This window comes from Pseudophryne corroboree, chromosome 2 (genome assembly GCF_028390025.1).
Source record: "Pseudophryne corroboree isolate aPseCor3 chromosome 2, aPseCor3.hap2, whole genome shotgun sequence".
Classification (NCBI taxonomy): Eukaryota; Metazoa; Chordata; class Amphibia; order Anura; family Myobatrachidae; genus Pseudophryne; species Pseudophryne corroboree.
The window spans coordinates 128,854,845-128,874,801 of record NC_086445.1 but is presented as its reverse complement, the minus strand read 5'-3'; the positions used below and the strand labels follow the sequence as shown (position 1 = coordinate 128,874,801).

The 19,957-nt window shown below is 46.5% G+C and overlaps 1 long non-coding RNA gene across 1 annotated transcript in view; it reads left to right on the top strand.

The window, feature by feature from the left end:
• The window catches only part of LOC135050566 (uncharacterized), a 53,133-nt gene extending 50,120 nt beyond the window's left edge, over positions 1 to 3,013 (top strand). Inside the window, exons 3-4 of the long non-coding RNA XR_010241668.1 lie at positions 2,446 to 2,656; positions 2,752 to 3,013. This is a non-coding gene — a long non-coding RNA (uncharacterized LOC135050566). The remainder of the gene's footprint in view (positions 1 to 2,445; positions 2,657 to 2,751) is intronic.
• Positions 3,014 to 19,957: the final 16,944 nt, after the last annotated feature.

Below are 19,957 nucleotides of genomic sequence, written 5' to 3'. Positions count from 1 at the left end.
CCTATAATCAACGCAAAACCGTAACTGACCGTTTTTCTTTTTGACTAGTACCATCGGGGCAGCCCAGGGGCTATGGCTTTCCTGGATGACACCAGTGACCTTCATATCCTCTAACATTTGTCGAACTGGCTGATATAGAGCCGGGGCTACAGGGCAATGTTTTTCTCTTATAGGTATTGCATTCCCTGTTACGATATGATGTTTTACGGTCGTAACTGTGCCAAAATCCAATGGGTTTTGGCTAAAAGTCTGTGGATTCCCCTTTACCACTTGTAACACTCCTTCTTTTTGTTCTAAAGGGGTGTCCTCACCTCCAATTTGGATACCCTTCCACCATTCGTTTTTTATATCCTCTTCCGCGCTGGTAACATCATCACTTGGTCGATGAACCCGGGTCTGGGCATGCAGTACATCCTGAAAAGTGACCCACGTGAGTTTGGCAATCGGTCTTTGACGATACAATTTAATCCGGTGGTTGCGAGGGTTCATGATCCGAATTGGCACTCGTCCGTTCTTAATATGCACTAAACAATGGGCCACCACAATTCCGTCTTCTTTATTCCCTTCACAAGGTTCAACCAGGGCCTCATAACTTTTTCCCCTCGGGCCACAGCGAGCCTTGCCCCAAACTATTACTTCTGAATTGGGAGGCAACTTGATGGGCTTACCATCAGTAATCCTTACTTTACCCAAGGAACCTTTGACTGTGCAGGGTCTTAATGGTCTTTTGTATAATATTCCGATCAGGGGACAACTGATCAGCTAGGGACCGCTTAAGGATCGCAATTAGCTCATCCGGGCAACTTTGCAGAATATTCATCCCTAAGATTATTGGGATCGCGTTAGGGTCACTAGTATGGGTAATCAGACATCCTTGCCGAGGTAATTCCGTGTCTCCGATTTTTACATTAGCCTCCCAATAGCCCACACACGAGATGCTTGATCCGTTACTGGCTATTAACTGTAACCAGGCTGGTGGAGGGGACACCATTTGCTGTTCTCCCCAGTATTGAATGAAGGTGGAATGTTGAATGGTGGTTATTTGTGAACCGGTATCCACCATAGCCGTAATCTCTATTCCATTGATAGAAATCCGGATATGCGGACATTGTCCCACGTACTGGGCCCACCATTCTTCAGACTTTGGACCTATTCGGGTGTCTCCCCCCGAGGCTCGGCCCCCAACCTCGGGACATTGGAGTTTAAAGCCTCCGTCGGTTCACAGTTTCGTTCGATATGTCCCGGTCGTTGACATCGCCGACAAATCGGACGTCCTTGAGGATCAAACTGATCGGTACTTCTTCTGCCGCTTATTGGTGGTGGAGTCCACCAATCGCTCCTGGTTCTCCGGCGTTCCCTGGACCACCGATTTTCATTTGAAATGGAGGCCTGTTTCCTAGTGACATTCTGAATTTCTTTACTCATCTCGGTCATGCCCATTACGAGCTCTTTCATTTGGCTCTGTAGAGTTCGGATTGGGTCCATTGTAGGTGTCTGGAAATTCTGACTGCCAATGTCAGTGACTCTCTTGTTCCGTACTGGATGAAGAGAGCCGTCTTCACCGGGCATCTGACCTTCCAGATAACCTGGCATCTCCGGAAAACTGACCTCTTGGGTTACCTCGGTCCCAACTACTTTGATCGCGGCCTCTTTAAAATCTAAGAAGGACTGATCAGGTTTCTGCATTCTGAGTAGTCTGAGTTGAGCTCTTACGCCTTCTCTATTTGCCCCTTCAATCAATTGGGATACTAGAGTCTCATCACTATTTTCCATTTCACTCTCATCCACTGTTCGGATTGCTTTTAAGGCTTCCTGCAAGCTTAACGCAAAATCTCGAAGTGTTTCACCCAGGCGCTGTTTCCTAGCATAAAATCTCATCTTTAGTTCTGAAATGGTATGCAGCTCGAATGTAGTAGCTAATCGCTGTAGTATCTGTTCAATGGTCTTCCTCTCCCCAGCGGGCCATGAAATAACCTCACGCTGTGCGGATCCTTTCAATTGTCCGATGAGAATCTCAACCTTTTGTTGTTCGTTTAAGGGATAGAGACGAAACATGGACTTCATCTTATTCTTGAAATCAGTCAATGTATTCCCTTCGGAATTAAGTCTATCTCCATAGTAGGTGGGAAGCCACGGGGCCCCGAAATAGTAGGGTAACGTTATTGGATTTATTTGAGCCATACTAGGGATTCCCGAGGTGGACTGGCTGGATTCTCCACTAGCGGAGGGAGTGGACTTCTCCTGTTCCTTGGACATGTCTTTAGAGTAAAATCTGCCCCGTGTTGGTTTAGGTATCCTGTTCGTGACGCCAAATAAATTTGCAATGTGATACTCTAGTTTTGCTACTAGTTCCTTCTTGGATATCTGTAGTGTCTAGTCAACGTAATTATCAGATGAGTTATAAGGAATGTGTAGAATTTACTTTTCAATTTTCTGTTCCCGCAGGTTGATTCAACCCCAGAGAGAGAATTGCCAGATGACTTGGAATAAGAGTACCAATTTTAATACTCTTTACGGAACAAACAACTACAGTGATGATTGATCTTTTTATCCATAAGTCAGTAACAGACACACATGGAAACGAAATTATTTATTATACCGGAAAATCACGTTCAGTGAATACTGTATGGGATCAATCTTCTGTTCTGTTGAAAAGGTTAGTATAACATATACATTGGAATAATATTTTAAACAATGTACCTTACAAATTTCATTATAACAATTAACGATAATATTTTCCCCCTGTTTCAGTACTGAAATTCCCAGACCTTACTTTCAATAACCCTAAAGTTCAGCTGACTATTCGTACGTTGGTGCACATTTGTGAACGGATAACCCTGTAGGTGTTCCTCTGTGGTCTTCTAAGGAGCTCAAGATGGATCACTAAAGATCACCTGGTGCTTTAATTCCAGATTTATCAACGATGCCACTTGTATAATCCAATTTTTTATTATACCCGAGGTCGTTACCTCTCTTGTCTATGGATATTAGTATTAATTAATGTGTCACTTAAAATAAATCTGTCAATCTTTTGCTGGCCGAGTGACTCCTGTCTTATCCGCTGACTGTTGCTTACTAGTCTTTTATTATAAGTCTCTACTGAGATCTATCGAGGCTGGATCTATACTCCCTTCCAGACTGTGTTTAGAGATATCTGGCGTCACTATCATTACACCATAAGCAGTTAACAGGCAGGTGGTAACTATTGTATTGCCTCTGACTTTCTCTTACATAGATGTTTACTCTCTTTCTCTCTCTTCTATTCTGTGATAACTGTAGTCGAGTGCTCTCCTGAAGGTGCTTTACTCACTACCTGTTGCTATTCATGCAACGAAGTATACTTAAACTAGGCAGCGATCTGTGAGAAGAGTAGGGAGTCTGACTATACAGCGACCTGTGAGAGGAGTAGGGAGTCTGTCTATGCAGTGTCCTGTGAGAGGAGTGGGGAGTCTGTCTATGCGGTGTCCTGTGAGAGGAATAGGGATTCTGACTATACAGCGTCCGGTGAGAAGAATAAGGAATCTGATTATACAGTGTCCTGTGAGAAGAATAGGGAGTCGGGTTCGGCCCTGGTTTTTATATCTGTTACTAGCTTGGACACTATTTAATGCACTCTAAGCGTGCGGCCTCCGTCTCAGCTCAGTGTCACTTACAGATTCAGGTGCCGTCACTATCCAGTATCGCTCACCAGCCACTCCCGTACTAACGATCCGTCTCCTCCTCTCCTTCTGTCACTCTTCTCAGATAAAGATCACCGACGCTCCACTTTGCTCCAGCCTCTACTCTGCTGCCACCCTGTGGTCCTCTTTCGGTAAGTCACGGCTTACTATCACCTTCGCTGACGCCGCTTTCCGCTCCCCGTCTCGGAAGTCTGCCGAGTAGTGACTCCTCTCTCCCTCAGGTCTCCTCTGACGACGCCAACAACTTTCCGCTCGAGCCCTCTGGACTTTTATATCTCTCCCCAGAGTGCCCGTATGTCTCCCGCCGAGCGCTCGTGATCTTTCAGTTTGCCTTGCATCCGTTCTCTCTGTAATAGGTCAAAGTTCACCAGTTCTGCCCGAGCACTCTATGTAACCATTGGAAATTATATAATCCAGTCACTCTATAATACTAGTCAGCTCTTGACCTCCTTACGGGTGTTACCCGAAGTCGGGTCCATATCTCTAAGTGATACCCTGATACAGGTAGTCAGTGACGTCTCTATTCCTGGGTATCACAAGTACACATTCTCCCACCTCGTGTTAAGGCTCCTGTCTCTTCTTCCTGGTAGCTACTCTCTGGTCCAGAGCACTGATGGAAGACTCAGATCCACACACACAGCAAACTTGGTAGAAGAAGCTACTACCACTGGGCATGTGCAGTGGTAAACGGGTGATGTGGCACTAGCTCTAGTAATCATATTATATACCATTGCTATTGTTGCCATAATGTGAGCCACTTGCCAAGAGGAGGGGGGTTTCTGTGCAACCGGAAACCCCCCTGCGTTTGCCTATGCCCCCCCTCCCACTTGCCGCCGTGCTGCTCACCACGCTTCTGTTGCTGAGTCTGCTGCTGCTCTTTAGCTGAGGGCAGGGAGGAGAACGCAGCGTGCTCCTCTCCTAGCCCTCAATCTCTGGCGGCTGCGGCGGTGTACAGCTTCAACTGGGCGCCGGTCCGCAAGCCAATCAAAGCTTGCGGTCTGGCAGCCAATCAGCCTCATCTGCCGGACCGCGAGCTCTGGTTGGCTCATGGGCCGGCGCCGGGGGAGTGGGGGTTACACAGGGGCCGGGCTTTGCATGTAGTGCACGTCTCTGCTATGAGACGGACACTGCAGTGCTGCAGCTGTAGGGACGGCTTCAGGCTCCAATATGGCGGCCAGAGCTAGCGGTGCCCATAAAGTGCAGCACCCTGTTCGGCCACTTTATTGGAAAATGTCTGGAGCCGGCCCTGCTCCTGTGTCCACCAATTGCAGAGTATTGTACCACCAATTGCAGAGTTTTTGCTTTCAATGGATCCGAAGGGATATTTGTCGAGTAAAACTGGCGTTTCCGTGAGTGACGACTTCCCTCACCCAGGCGTCTGAAGTGGTCTGTAACCATACCTGGGCGAACCGCAGAAGTCGGCCTCCCACCCTAGGATCCCCCAGAGGGAGGCCCGCCCCGTCATGCAGCGGGCTTGTATGGTTTGGAAGCAGGCTGTCAGGCAGCCCAGGAATCTTTAGGTTTGGGCTTAGAGGTTTTGGAAGTGCGAGCCTGTTTCGGGTACGCCTGACCCTTTGCTTTACTTGGAGGTCGAAAGGAACAAAAGGTGGTACTTTTAGCCTTCGGAGCCGAAGGATTAGTACTCGGCAGACATGCAATTTTAGCAGACGCTAAGTCAGCAACAATCTTGTTCAGATCTTCCCCAAAAAGGATGTTTCCCTTAAAAGGGACCACCTCCAAGGTCTTTTTAAAGTCCAGATCCACAGACCAGGACCACAACCACAGAATCCGGCGACCCAGAATGGACGTAGTAGACGCTTTGGCTGCCAGCACACCGGCATCAGACACCTCCTCCTGAATGTAATGACGGCTATGGCAATATATGAAAGACACTGTCTGGCATTGTCAGAAAAATTAGGAGGTAGCTCGTGAACCCAGGCTTCAATAGCTTTTGCAGCCCAAGAAGCCGCTATAGTAGATCTATGCACAGCACCCACAAGAGTGTAAATAGACTTCAAGCAACCTTCCACACGCCTATCCATCGGTTCCTTCAGAGAGGTGACGGTAGTGACAGGCAGAGTAGAAGACACCACCAGACGTGCAACATGTGAGTCCACCAGCAGCGGCGGTGTTTCCCAATTTTTACTTAACTCTGCAGCGGGGGGATAATGAGCTAGCATCTTTTTAGACAGGGAGAATTTCTTTCCTGGAGACTCCCAGGATTCCTGACGTATATCAACTAAATGGTCAGAATGTGGAAAAATGAATTTAGTAACCTTCTGACGTTTGAACTTATCAGGTTTCTTAGACGTATCTGGAGGTTCAGTTTCATCATCGATCTGAAGAACCAGTTTGATAGCCTCCAAGAGGTCAGGATTATCCACCTGTGTTGTAGATTCCCCATCAGAAGCATCTGCATCAGTGCCTGATGGGTCACTTAGTATATATGTTATCTTCATCGGATGAAGTATCCGAAACATGCGTGGATTGTGAGGAACAAATGGCCTGCTTAGATGACCCTTTGGTCCTAGGGGGGGTAAGGGTCAGGCTTTTGTTTAACCATGGACTGATTTAACTGCTGTAACTGAGTCGACAGAGAATCCACCCATGGTGGATTTACAACAGGGACAATATGTGATTGTACAGGCACAGGAGGTCCTACAGGGGGCGCAAGTCTCGTTACTAGCGTAGTCAGTAAATTAGAAAAAGCAGCCCAAGGTGGGTCTTGGTGTGCCATCGGTGCTGCAGGCTGACCGAGGGGTACAGAACCCCCAATACCTGGGCCCTCAGCTGGAACATTTTCCTCAGATAAATCCGCTGCGTCAGCGCTGCATGACGCAGGATCAGCCACAGATCTCCCGCCCTGTGACGCAGACATTATTGGAGGGTGTAACAGTACAATATAGCCAGACACAGTACCTGACAAAAAAACCCTGTGGAGTGCGATTGCAATGCAGATCACAAACAGAGGATTTAAGTGGTATAAGGTGACTGAAATACACAGAAAAAAATATCCAAACAGTATATCCTGTGAAACACTGTATATATAAGACCGTGATGCACAGAATATAGGGATAGCAATATGTGTGAGATACACAGAATATGAACCACACAGCAGCTATTGGCACACACAATCACATGTACAATGCAGAAATTATTACAAACAACAATAAAACTGCACTGGACTAGCAATACTAAGTAAAGCTATGTATGTATACAGATATAACAATGCACAGTAAATACTGGATGTATATCACAGGATACTTGTACTAAATGTCCCTATAGTTATGCACTTGTTCTTAACTAACACTGTCTAAACGACACGTAGAATACTTAAGTGTCCTGTAAATGCACAGCGCTGATGATGCAGGCGGCTTTACAGAGGAGACAGTGCCCAGCAGTCCCAGAAACAGCACAGCTCTGTGTAATGGTGCACAAACGCTGACAGGCAGTGAGAGAGAGATAGAGAGAGAGAGAGATGCAGCTCCAGGGCGGGAACATCTGCTGTTGATGGCGCCTGGGGCTGGGGCTACAGGTCAGAGCCTTATCCCCTCTGCTGGACTTCACCACCGGGTACTATGGAGCCTGTAGTAAACGGATTTTAGTAAATCCGACCTGTGCTCCTTGCCCTGGTGAATATAGTGGGGTCCCTGCACGGCCACAGTGTCCACACCAGCGGCGCGGTCCGTCTCCGGAGACTGCAACCGGATCGCGATTTCGGCGGGTCCCGCCTGGGGGATGCTCTTACCTGCTCCCTATCATGCGGCCACGCAATCCAGGAGAGCAGCGGCGGTATGTGTGCCTGATGAGTACCCGGCAACCAGGGCGCGGGAGTATACAACGCAGCTGGGGGAGGTGAGGGAGCCGCAGCACGATATGTCAGTATGACATATAGCACCAAGCTGCGGCCCTTAAAGTCTTCTTTCTTGTCAGAAAAGCTCTTTTCAGGGCTGCCTAGCGCAGCCCTCCCTGTTAGCTGCCTGCACTGCAGGCACCAACTTACAAACTGAGCTCCAGTGCCTGGAGGTGGGGCTATAGAGGAGGCGGTGCAGTGCATCCTGGGAACAGTCAAAGCTTTAGCCTGTTGGTGCCTTGGATCAAGATCTAACTCTACAGCCCGATGTTATTCCCTGTGGAATACCAGTGTACCCCACTGCAGAAACAATTTTTTGTGTGCCAGCTACCGGCGGCCGGCCAGACGCGCTCCCATTCCTAGGCAAGATTTTTGTTGGTGCCCCCTTGCTAATAATCCCACCACCTTCATTGCAGCAGGTCTCGGTGCAATGCACCAATTGCAACACCGCTAGTTCAGCCTCTGACCGAGTACCCTATCCGTTAACCCCATACAACAACCCCAACGCCCCTTATCCCATACATCCCCAAAATGTCCCACAGTGCACATATGCCCCTTATCTCCCCATATCCAACCTCTGTCTCCATATCCCTATACACACCCTACTCCGCCTGCCCCCCTATATACACCGCATATCCCTCTATCCCTGCACAACCTACTCCCCATGTTTTACCACATACACTGCATACCCCACACCATACCCTACTCCCCCTGTCCCCCCACATACAACAAACATCCCTCTGCTCCAATATAACCAGCACTCCCTGTCCCCCCACATACACCTCATATCCCTCTACCCCACACACACCCTAATCCCTTTGTCTCCTCACATAAAACCCATAAACCTCTACCACCACCTCACAAGCCCTAGTCTTCCCACATATAACCCTCTACCCCAACACATAACCTAGTTCCCTGTTCCCTCACATACACCCAATAATCCTCTACCCCACCACACACCCTAATCCCACTCTCCCCTCACATGCACACCCCATAACCCCCCCTTCCCTGTGCAGTCCGTACCTAGGTAGTGATCTCATGACCTCATCCATTTGCCAATCGGCCGGAGCTCCAGCAGCAGTGCATGGCCCCTTCAGCTCAGTGTCTGCTACGGTGGAGCCACTCTCCAGCTCAGCGTCAGCTCCACTCAGGTGCCCTCAGTGTAGCTGGGTGGGACGAGTGCGGCGGAGGAGATGAGACAGCCACGAGCAGGGAGCAGAGCAGTACCCAGCCAGAGGTACTGCTGCTGGCAGCGTCTGTCATCCTCCTTTTGAGGGTGTACAGGTTCCGGTAGGCGGGTGTGTGAGGGTGCTGCCGCCAGAGTATACAGTGGAGGACCATGTGCAGGGTGAAAGAAGGGGGAGGGAGGAGGCCGACTCTGGTGCAGAGCCCTCCCCCTAGTTTAGCTACCAGGTTGAGCTCCGGCCACTGTGTGCAGCAAGGGCACTGCACAGCAACCAAAATGAATCGCTACAGTGCGGCACAGCAAAGGGGACACAGGAACTTGACTCTCGAGATTCCTGAGGGTCTGGGGCCCCTTGGAATCTCGGGCCCGTTACAAGTGTCCCCTTTGTCCCCCCCTGTCGCCGGGCCTGCCTTAGTGCCGGAATGCTTTGGCACTAAGGGCTGCTGGGAGGTGTAGTATATTTAGTGCGTCTACTTCCCTGTAATGCGGTGCGTTGGGACACCAGCGCTAACAATAGTGATTGGCTGGCAGAACTGACTGACTCGCTGAATCAATGTAAAAGGTGAGAGTGCTGTGCAGTGTCAGTAGCACTGCACACCGACTGCACTGCACAGCACTGTCACCTTTTACATTGATTCAGCTTCCAGACATTTCCCTCCGCGATATCACCAACTCCATCCGTTACATTAGCCATCTCGGGGCTTCCAGGCCGGCAGCCCAGGTGCTGTGTTGCGGACACAGGGCCTCTGGGGATCTAAGCGCGGCTGTGGCAGGGAGGCACTACTGAGAGTATGCGGTGCAGGGAGGGCTATGAAAGACTTCCACTGTTCCGCTTTCATACACACCTATGCCGGTGGCAGCAGCAGCTTTTAATCCACCAGCGCTAAGGCTAGGGAGTGGGGATTGTTGATGCCGGAGGGGGCAGGTGAACTGGCAGCAGGACATAGGACGCTGCAGTAAAAGGATCCCCCCCACCCTATCTACAGCGCAGAGACTTGCTGCAGATGCAGTGGCATACCCTCCAACGGTACTTTTTTGGCAGGTACCGTACCCTTATTTTATGGTCAGTACCGATTTTTAGCTCTCCAAACTTGAATTGAAAGTATAGCCTTTTCGAATTTGTACTGATTTTTATGTGTAAATTGTTGGAGAGTATGTTGCTGCAGATGCAGTGGGCCTATTTTGGGGTGTGGACCTGGAGCTGCAGCTCCATAAGCACTATTGTTAATCCTGCTCTGGGAACACACAGCAGCCAAAGGGCAGAGCCTCCCATTGGATATGACCTGTGTGGGAGGGTGTTTTTTGCCCAACCAGCTGTGGACTGGGTGTGATAGACCTGCTGCTAACCCAATGAGAGCTCCTAGTCACGCCCAGCATTATCCACACAGTCACAGGGTGACAGATCTGGGCTATTATATAGGAGACTAGGTGATTTATCGTGCCATACGGGCGCTCTTCACACCGTCGTAAGGGGCTACGCCCAGCGCCAGATTAAGGTCCTCATGGGCCTGGAGCTGAAATTTATGAAAGGCCTATTGTGTGCTGCCGCAGGGGGTGTGACCAGCATAGTTTTCACTTTGACAAAGGGACAAGTTAGCCCCGAAACATTGGTCTGTGGGGGGTGATTCAATTGGGAGCTAGGTATAGCGAGTTAAAAAAAACTTGCTTTCCTCTGTCCAATTTTGGATTACCATGGGTATGAGCATTCCCGATACCTGCGGTATCCAATTTTGAAAAAAATGGTTGCAGTGTTTTCAGCACCAAAAACCCTGCGCCCCGTAAAAAAAAAAATGAAACTCACCTCTCCTTAGGTGTCCGGAGGTCTTGCAGCTCCTGATGGTCTCCCCTCCGTCTGAGGTGGGGGCTGCTGGGAGGCTTTGGGGGATGCTGGGAGGTGCAAGGGCTGCTAGGAGATGTAGTTGTCCCAGCTGCAAGCTCCGAGGGGTCACACACACACACACACACACATTGATACACACTTGCTACAGAGGACCATCTCCCGACGCTGGATGCAGAAGACACAGCTTCAGAAGGCCAGTACTTACTAATTAGGTTACCTGGAAACTTGCGATTGCTTAATAAGTCCTCGCGGGGAGGGGGGGGGGGGCTGCGTGAAAAAGACGCAGTGAATTCTATAGAAATCACTGCATCCTATTTTCAGTCCACTAATTGCATACCAAAACCCTGCGGTTGCGTGACAAAACATGCGCCACAGGGTTTTTCAAATTTCCCGCTGCCAATTGAATCTGCCCCTATGTATGTGACTTTCATACAAGCATTCTCCAGTCTTCGAGTGCCGCTGCCTGTTTGTTTACAGTTATGTTCACCAGGGGGCAGAGAAGCAGCTATTTAACTTTTTGGAAGAGTGTCGGGCTATTTTACAATTTATATCTAATCTCTCTCTATGCATATTTATATATATTACATATATACATACTGTTTATATATACTGTGGGTGTGTGTATAATAATAAATATATATATATATATATATATATATATACACATGATCCAGTCGGGATCCTGGTTGTCAAAATACCAGCGCTGGAAACCCGACACTGTTCAGATTGCCGACACCTGCATCCCGAATAGGGTCACAAGCCCAGCGCAGGAATACTGACCACCGGAATCCTGAACAAGCATCGGCTGGGAACACTGACAAGTAAGTCGCCAGGGAGAGGTTAAGTTTAGGCTGCGGCGGGAGGAATAGGGTTGCAGGGGGGGGGGGGGGGTTCAGGGGTTGGGATTAGCCTGCTGACGGAGTATACTGTACTTACCTTCCCATGTTGGGATTCATAATATTGGGATACCGCGGTCTGTTTTCTGGACCGCCGGCATCCTGACCACCAACAAATCCTTCCCAACTATATCTATATCTCTCTCTCTCTCTCTATATATATATATATATACTGTATATACACACAGTATATATATATATATATATATATATATATATAAAGCCACATGTCATGCGGCACTCCACTTCATAAATGTAATCAAGAAATGCCGGTGCCTTCCAAATGAAGAAATTTGTACATTGAAACATTGACAGTTCCACTCAGCATATACAGAAATGTGTGTGATATATATATATATATATATATATATATATAATATATCTATCACACACATTTCTATATATGCTGAGCATAAATATATTCATAATATATACACAAAGTACATATACATCTATATTTATTCATAAATATATATATGCATCTGTTCATATATTATACAGACTCATATAGAACATATTATATACATATATATCTCTTTATTAAACAGTGCCTCAGACTGCACTGCATACCATATTACAGCCAGGCAGCAGGTCTGTGACCTCACCTCAGTCAGGACTCGGAGAATCAGACACGCTGCTGCCGGGCCGCCTTCATGGAGCTGCTGACTGTCAGGTTCAACTGGCTTGGCGGTGGAGTCGTATGCCACAGCCAGCTGTCGGGATGCTAGCCTGCTGGGCGCGGGAGTGACCGTGCGGCACATTTTTGACGTCACGCGCCGTAACATCATGCCACAGGGAGGAGTCGCCGAGTTATTGCACATATATGTGGCTCAAGGAGGGCTTGGAAAGCCTTCCACTGTGCCACCATTGTAGCATTGTAAGTAAAATATCTATGGTGACGGAGGGGCATGATCCACTGGCTTGGTGGGGGTGTTGCGGACGGGAGGGGGAGGGGGAGGGGAGGGGCGGGGGCTTGGGCGGCTACTGACAGGCTGCAGTAGAAGGATTATTTTCCCCTGCCTATTGCAGCACAACAATCTGCAGAAGCTGTGGGCCTATTTGGACAGTGGGCCTGGAGCTGCAGCTCCATCAGCCCCATTGTTAATCCGGCCCTGGCTACGCCCCCTTTACCCTTGCACGCCCTTGTGGCATGCAATATTTGTATTATATGAAGTATTACCTCCAATCATAATTGTGTGAGTGGTTAAATATTGTACGGACAAAGGGCATGCGATGGTTAAGGGGTCATAGCCCCTTGCAACGGCGTGAACAGCGCACGCAGGGCCTGATGAATTACCTAGTAGGTGCTGTGGTTGGGGGAGTGGCAGGTGCGGGAAGACACGGATGGAGGAGGGGGTCCAGGGGTGCTGCGGGTGGGGAAGAGGTGGTTGTGGGGTGCCGCGGGTGGGGGAGGGGCTGGTGTGGTGGTGCCATGAGTGGGGGAGGGGTGGGTGCTGCAGATGGCGGTTTGGAGAAACTGCGGGTGGGGGAGGGGCGGATGCGGCATGTGGGGGAGGGGGTCCGGAGCCACCATGGGTGGTTGATGGGGGGGTGTTGGGGTGCCGCGGATGGGGCCCAGAGGTACTGCGAGTGGGGGAGGGGCGTGTAATGCTTCTTCTCCTGGAAGCAGCAAAGCTGCTGTCCTCCCTTTGGCAGTGGCTCTCCCAGAGACTCACACAGCAGCCAAGCAGCCAGTCACTATTGTTAGCGCTGGTGTCCCAACGTGCCGCATTACAGGGAAGATGTGCTCAGTAAACTACAGCTCCCAGCAGGCCTTAGTGCCGGAATGCTTTGGCGCTAAGGGCTGCTGGGAGGTGCAGTTTATTTAGTCTACTTCCCTGTAATGTGGCGCATTGGGACACTGGCGATAACAATAGTGATTGGCTGGCAGAACTGACTGACTCGCTGAATCAATGTAAAAGGTGAGAGTGCTGTGCAGTGTCAGTGACACTGCCACCCACTGCACTGCACAGCACTGTCACCTTTAACATTGATTCAGCGTCCAGACATTACCCTCCGTGATATCACCCACTCTGTCTGTTACATTAGCCATCTCGGGGCTTCCAGGCCGGCAGCCCAGGTGCTGTGTTGTGGAGTCAGGGCCTCTGGGGATCTGGGCGCGGCTGTGGCAGGAAGGCACTACTGTGACATCACGCGCAGAGGAGGCTCCAGAGCTCAGAGAGTATGCGGCACAGGGAGGGCTATGAAAGACTTCCGCTGCGCCGCTTTCATACACATCTATGCCGGTGGAACTTTTGTTCCACCTGCGCCGTGGCTAAGAAGGGAGGATTATTGATGCCGGAGGTGGTAGGCGCACTGGCAGCAGGACATAGGACGCTGCAGTAAAAGGATCCCCCCCATCTACAGCGCAGAGACTTGCTGCAGATGCAGTGGCATACCCTCCAACTGTACCTTTTTGGCAGGTACAGTACCTTTTTTTTATGTTCTGTACCAATTTTTGTACCCGTGGCCACACCCCCTTTTCTTTTTTTTATGTTCTGTACCGATTTTTGTACCCGTGGCCACACCCCCTTTTCAAATTTGTACTGATTGTAACCCCCCCTAATGCCCTAATATGAGATTCTTAATTTCTCACCAAGGGATGGTTACTCAATCTAATAATGTGCCTCCACCCAAGCTACTGCTTTACAACAGGCTGCCTGGGATGCCTGATTTCTGTTAGTATGTAAATTGTGGTGATTATGTTATCTATAGATATATATCAGTTAATCACATATTACTCATGTACCTGTTCTTCTTTCCAGCTCTTCAATCAACGTCCAGCAACAGCAGACGGTAAGTATAATATTTTTAATAAAATATAACACATCCCATATATATATATATATATATATATATATATATATATATATATATATATATTGTAAATTCCTAGCTACCCCACATTCCTATACAATTTAATTGCATGCAATACACAAAAAGACTATCTGGTTTAAACCTCATTAAATAAGTGACCCGGGTACTCTTAATGCAGTGGATAGTGCACTATTTGGGCCCATAAAATTCACAAGAGTAATAACAATTTAACATTACACTTAAGTAATAACATTTTCCTTTCTCTTTCAATTTGTTGATGAACTGCTCAGCTCAAGACAGAATGTTACTGTTGCAATTTCTGTTCTGTAGAATGTCACTTATGTATCCTTTTCTCTAGCTAAATAGAAAGTATCTATTCCTTCGAGTGGGTTATTTATTTTCCACAATAAAAGTATGCTTGTATCTACACAATATTATATCCAACTCCTTTGTGAAGTTTATCTCTGGTAGTCTTGTCTCTTTAAAGGAACAATGCTCCCCTGTACTTTACAATACAAATGTCTTTTAATTCCACAGAGGCTTCGTTTTAGACTGTCTCTTAACCAATGTTCTCATTAAAGGTATTAAATGATATATATTAAACAACCTTGGTTGGTTCAATATCTCAGCTCTATGCTGTAAACACCTTATAAAGTTACATATGATATAGCGGGGATAATATTGGTAACTTTTTATACTGGTAGATTATGATGTAAAACCATCTCCTTGCAGTTATGAATCTTCTACCTGTTATTTCAACCTAAAGACCACACTCAGTAGTTCAATCTTGGGTCCCACTGGCTCCTAAGTATATTAAGTACTCCTTATAGTACATCAGTTCAAGGTACAATCCGGGTACTACCGGCTCTCATTCCCCTCTACTTGGCATTAAAGTTAGGCTGTTTGTATAGAGAGAGTCAGTAACTGTAGATGTAATTATTTAAACAATTCATATATCCATGTTACCCCCACTCACTGGAATCATGCAGGGCTTTCAATTTCTCCAGGGCACTACCATAATGCTGTGTTACCAGAGGAAAGCACTATGAGTTAGGGCGGCTATCACCCGCTATGCTCTCTATATTTGTAGGCTGCCTCCTTAATGGTCAATGGTCGTGGCTTAGTGCTGCTGTTTCAATCCTAGTCTATTGTAAGTTAAGTGTTCATCAGCCCACTACTGTCTGCTGTGCATAGTATGAAGTAAGTGGTTGCTTTGTTATCACTTACATATCCACAGCACAGCGGTACTGCTCTGGGTTCTCCCCCGACTCCTCCTCTGATCAGCAACTTTCAGCCGGGCGCCGCCCCTCCACTACTTATTGGGCCTCTGCTTCGGGCTCTGCCTCTAGTGGGAAGGATAAGCTATCGCTGCCGCTGGCGTCAGTGGTGCCATGGTGTCACTTCTGCTGGATCTCGTTGCCCACCACCGCTCGTCTGAATATCACTGCCGGTAAAGAATCTCAGCAGCGGCTCCCAGCGCGATCTCCGCTTCTCCGCCTGACACCTCAACACTAAAAGGTCAGTCAGCAGCAGCCTCCTAGCGATTGCCCTCTCTGGCTGCGCTCCCCAAGCTACTCCTGCCGCCGCTGTAATGTTCACAGCGATACAGCTCTTAGCAGCGCTGGAGACAGGGGTGCGAGCACTGAGAGGGGGATCTGCAGTCTAACGTCCGCCGGCGGGAGCGCCTTATATATACCTAGCTACCCGCTCGCGGACTTTTTCTCTTGCACACGGCCGGCTGTTACCGGCTCGTGGCCCCACTTTAGTACTGCACACGGCCCTCTGTTACCGGCTCGTGGCCCCCTCTAATACTGCACACGGCCCTCTGTTACCGGCTCGTGGCCCATTCCTGTTATGCACATGGCCCTAAGCCACCGGCGCGCGGGTCCTCCGCCCACAGCAGCAACAACCACTCAAAACCCTATCCACTAACATTAGTATATTATTAAACCCACCTCACCTATCACTGTGCTATCCTGCCCCTCTACTAATCTACAAACACAGCTCTGATGGGTATATATATATATATATATATACATATACAGGCACAAATAAATGTACACATTACCCTACTGTTTATAAATATATATATATATATATATATATATATGCTATTTCCCACATATGAATTTCAGTACTGTATATTCACTTTATTATAAATACTACACATATTGATTTCATTAATATATGTACATATTACCAAAATACAATTATATAAATTTGTAACCTCTATGTCTATTTATACATATTTATTATATTATGTAGCCTGATATAAGGCTACAATCTCCCCCTGGTGATCCATGATCCAGTATAGATTATCTGCTGGATCACCACCTTATTACGTAAATAATCATACCTTAAGCTCTCCCTGTCTCATGTTTAATCAGGTAAGCATTAAAAATATGGCCATAACGATACAGTGTTAGAATGTGTCACCCTAGGTATAGTACATGGTATCCCTAGTTGATCATATGTAAGTATAGTAGGGGGCCGACACATCCTTTTTGGCCTATCCCACACCTGTTCCTCCTCTATCTCACTATAAGGATGCGAAGATCTATCAGAATTATCTGATACTCTCCTACTTTCAGTATTATGATATTCCAGATTTTCTTCCCAAGGGTTATTATCACTGAGCTTTTGGATTTTACCTTCCACATGTCCTAGGGGACCCTCAGTAACATGTTTATCAGTAAATTTGTCAAAACCCAAACATTCATTCTTATAATAATACCCTTGTATCTCTGGCTCATCATCTATGTCATCTACAATACTCAATTCATTATGTATTGCATTTCTATTTCCCGTTCTTTCATTAGTTGTGCTGGTAGTATCATTTAGTTCAAGCCCTTCTAACCGAACTTCTTTCCCTATAGGTAATAGATGCTGCCTATGATATGTCAGTATCCTGTTTTCTCCTACCTCAGGCTTGATCTTATATACAGGTAAGTTTGAAAGTTTCTCAACAATCACGAAAGGATCTTCCCTCCACCTATTTGAAATTTTAAGCTTTCTAGGTGTCCCTAGGTGTCTCAGTAAGACTCGATCCCCTGGAACTAACTCATGGTCACGTATTCTCCTGTCATATCTGGTCGTATTTTTTAATCCCAATTTCCTGGCTGCACATTCAGCTATATCATAAGCCTCCTGTAGTTCCTCCCTTAACTTCTTTATGTATTTTATGTGAGAGATAGCAGGTTTGTCACTAGTAGATATCCCCATACATACATCTATGGGAAGCCTGGCTTCACGACCAAACATTAAGTAGTAGGGGGAATACCCTGTGGCTTCATTTTGTGTACAGTTATATGCATGTACTAAACGGTCAGTATGTCTTTTCCAGTACCTTTTATCAAGAGGATTTAACGTTCCCAACATATCCAACAAGGTTCTGTTGAACCTCTCAGGTTGGGGGTCACCTTGTGGATGATATGGGGTTGTCCTTGATTTAGTTATTCCACAGATTACACAAAGCTCTTTTATTAGTTTACTTTCGAACTCTCTACCTTGGTCAGAATGAAGTCTGTTTGGAAGACCATAATGGACAAAAAAATTGTTCCATAATGTGTTTGCTACCGTAGTTGTCCTTTGGTTTGGTGTTACGTATGCCTGGGCATATCTGGTAAAATGATCAGTTATCACTAATATGTGGCATTTCTTTCCTGGCTCTACTTCTAGTGTCAAAAAATCCATGCATACCAAATCCAAAGGCCCATTACTTTTAAAATTTACCAAAGGGGCAATTTGCTTAACTACAGTTTTCCGAACTATACAATTTCCACAGTTTCTACAATAGTCTTCTATTTCTTCCCTCATTCCTGGCCAATAAAACCTATCAGATATTAACTTAAAGGTTTTATCATACCCTAAATGGCCATGGTCATTGTGCAAAGCTTTCATCACTATATTTCTGTGCTTTTTAGGCAGAACTAACTGTTGCCTTTCACTTCCTCCTTGTTTTTTAGTTACACGATATAATAGCCCATTTGTTAAGAATAACTTGTTCTTCTGTTGTTCCAATAACTTAGCTTCTTTGTTAACTAGCGAGGGCTTATGATCCCAACTCTGTATAATTTTTACTATTACATCTCCTATGTCTGGATCTTGATTTTGATCAGTTTGTATTTGACCTCTCCTAAGTTTTGGCAATCCTTCTAACTCCAAATTACTCAGCCAGCAGTATGATAATGGAAGAGCTTTGCAAGTGGCTCCTAAAGAACTTAACATTTCCCTTGGCATCATTTCTCCAATTTGTATTTGATGACATATCCCTTTCACATCTCCCATAGGCACTTCAATCCATTCTTCTTTAACGTCACTGTTGCCTTGGTTGGGGATCCTGGACAGTTAGTCAGCATCAATGTTATTAATTCCTGGTCTATATTTTAAAGAAAAATTGTATAAGGCCAATGATGCAAGCCATCTGTGTCCGGTAGCATCGAGTTTTGCTGTTGTTTGTATATATGTTAAGGGGTTATTGTCAGTGTGTACCTCAAAAGGTACACCATATAAATAATCGTGGAATTTTTCTACTACACACCACTTTAAAGCTAAAAATTCCAACTTATGTGTAGGATAGTTTCTTTCACTAATGGATAGGCCCCGGCTAGTAAAAGATACAGGTTTCAGTTCACCTTGGTACTTCTGATATAATACCCCTCCTATTCCTTCTTGTGAAGCATCTGTGTGAAGCACATATGGAAGGGATGGATCAGCATATGCTAAGACTGGAGCACCAGTCAGTTTTTCTTTTAAAGCTTGAAAAGCTATTTCACATTTATGGTCCCATCTATTTCCGAATGGTTCACTTGGTTTGAACCAATAGTTGGAAATTGTTTTAGTAGCTTTCTTTTTATTATTTGGAGGATAACCCTTAGTCAAATCAGTGAGAGGCTTTGAAATTTTAGAATAATTTGGGACAAAACGGCGGTAATAACCGCAGAACCCTAAAAAAAGATCTAAGTTCTTTCAATTTAGTTGGACGGGGCCAATTCTTCACTGCATCCACTTTGGCAGGGTCAGTTGACACCCCTTCCCTCCCTACAATGTGTCCCAAATATTTCACAGAGGACCTACATAATAGGCATTTATCGATGGATAGCTTCAATCCTCCCTCTATTAATCTATCCAACACTTTTAATAGACGGGAGTTATGTTCAGCAAGCGAATTTCCAAAAACAATAATATCATCTAGGTAGACAATAACTTCTCTGTAATTCATATCCCCTATAACTTTCTCCATAGTCCTTTGAAAAGTAGCAGGGACTCCCTTTATACCTTGCGGCATCTTCAAGAATTTAAAGAATCCCAATGGGCAGATAAATGCTGTTTTTTCTCTGTCTTCTGGGCACATAGGGATCTGATAAAATCCATTTCTTAGGTCGAGTACAGAAAACCACCTGCTCCCTTGTAAGCAATCTAATGCCTCATCAATCTTAGGAACTGTGTACTGGTCTGGTACAGTTCGAGAATTCAGTGTTCTATAATCTACACACATACGGATCTTTCCATTTTTTTTCTTGCTATTACAATTGGAGAAGCATATGGACTACGGGACTCTATAATGATTTGGTTCTCCAGTAATCCCTTCAGATGTAACCGAACGTCTTCAAAATCCGCAGGTGCTATCCTACGGGAGCGCTCTCTAAAAGGACTTGTATCATTTAACTTTATGCCATGCTCTAC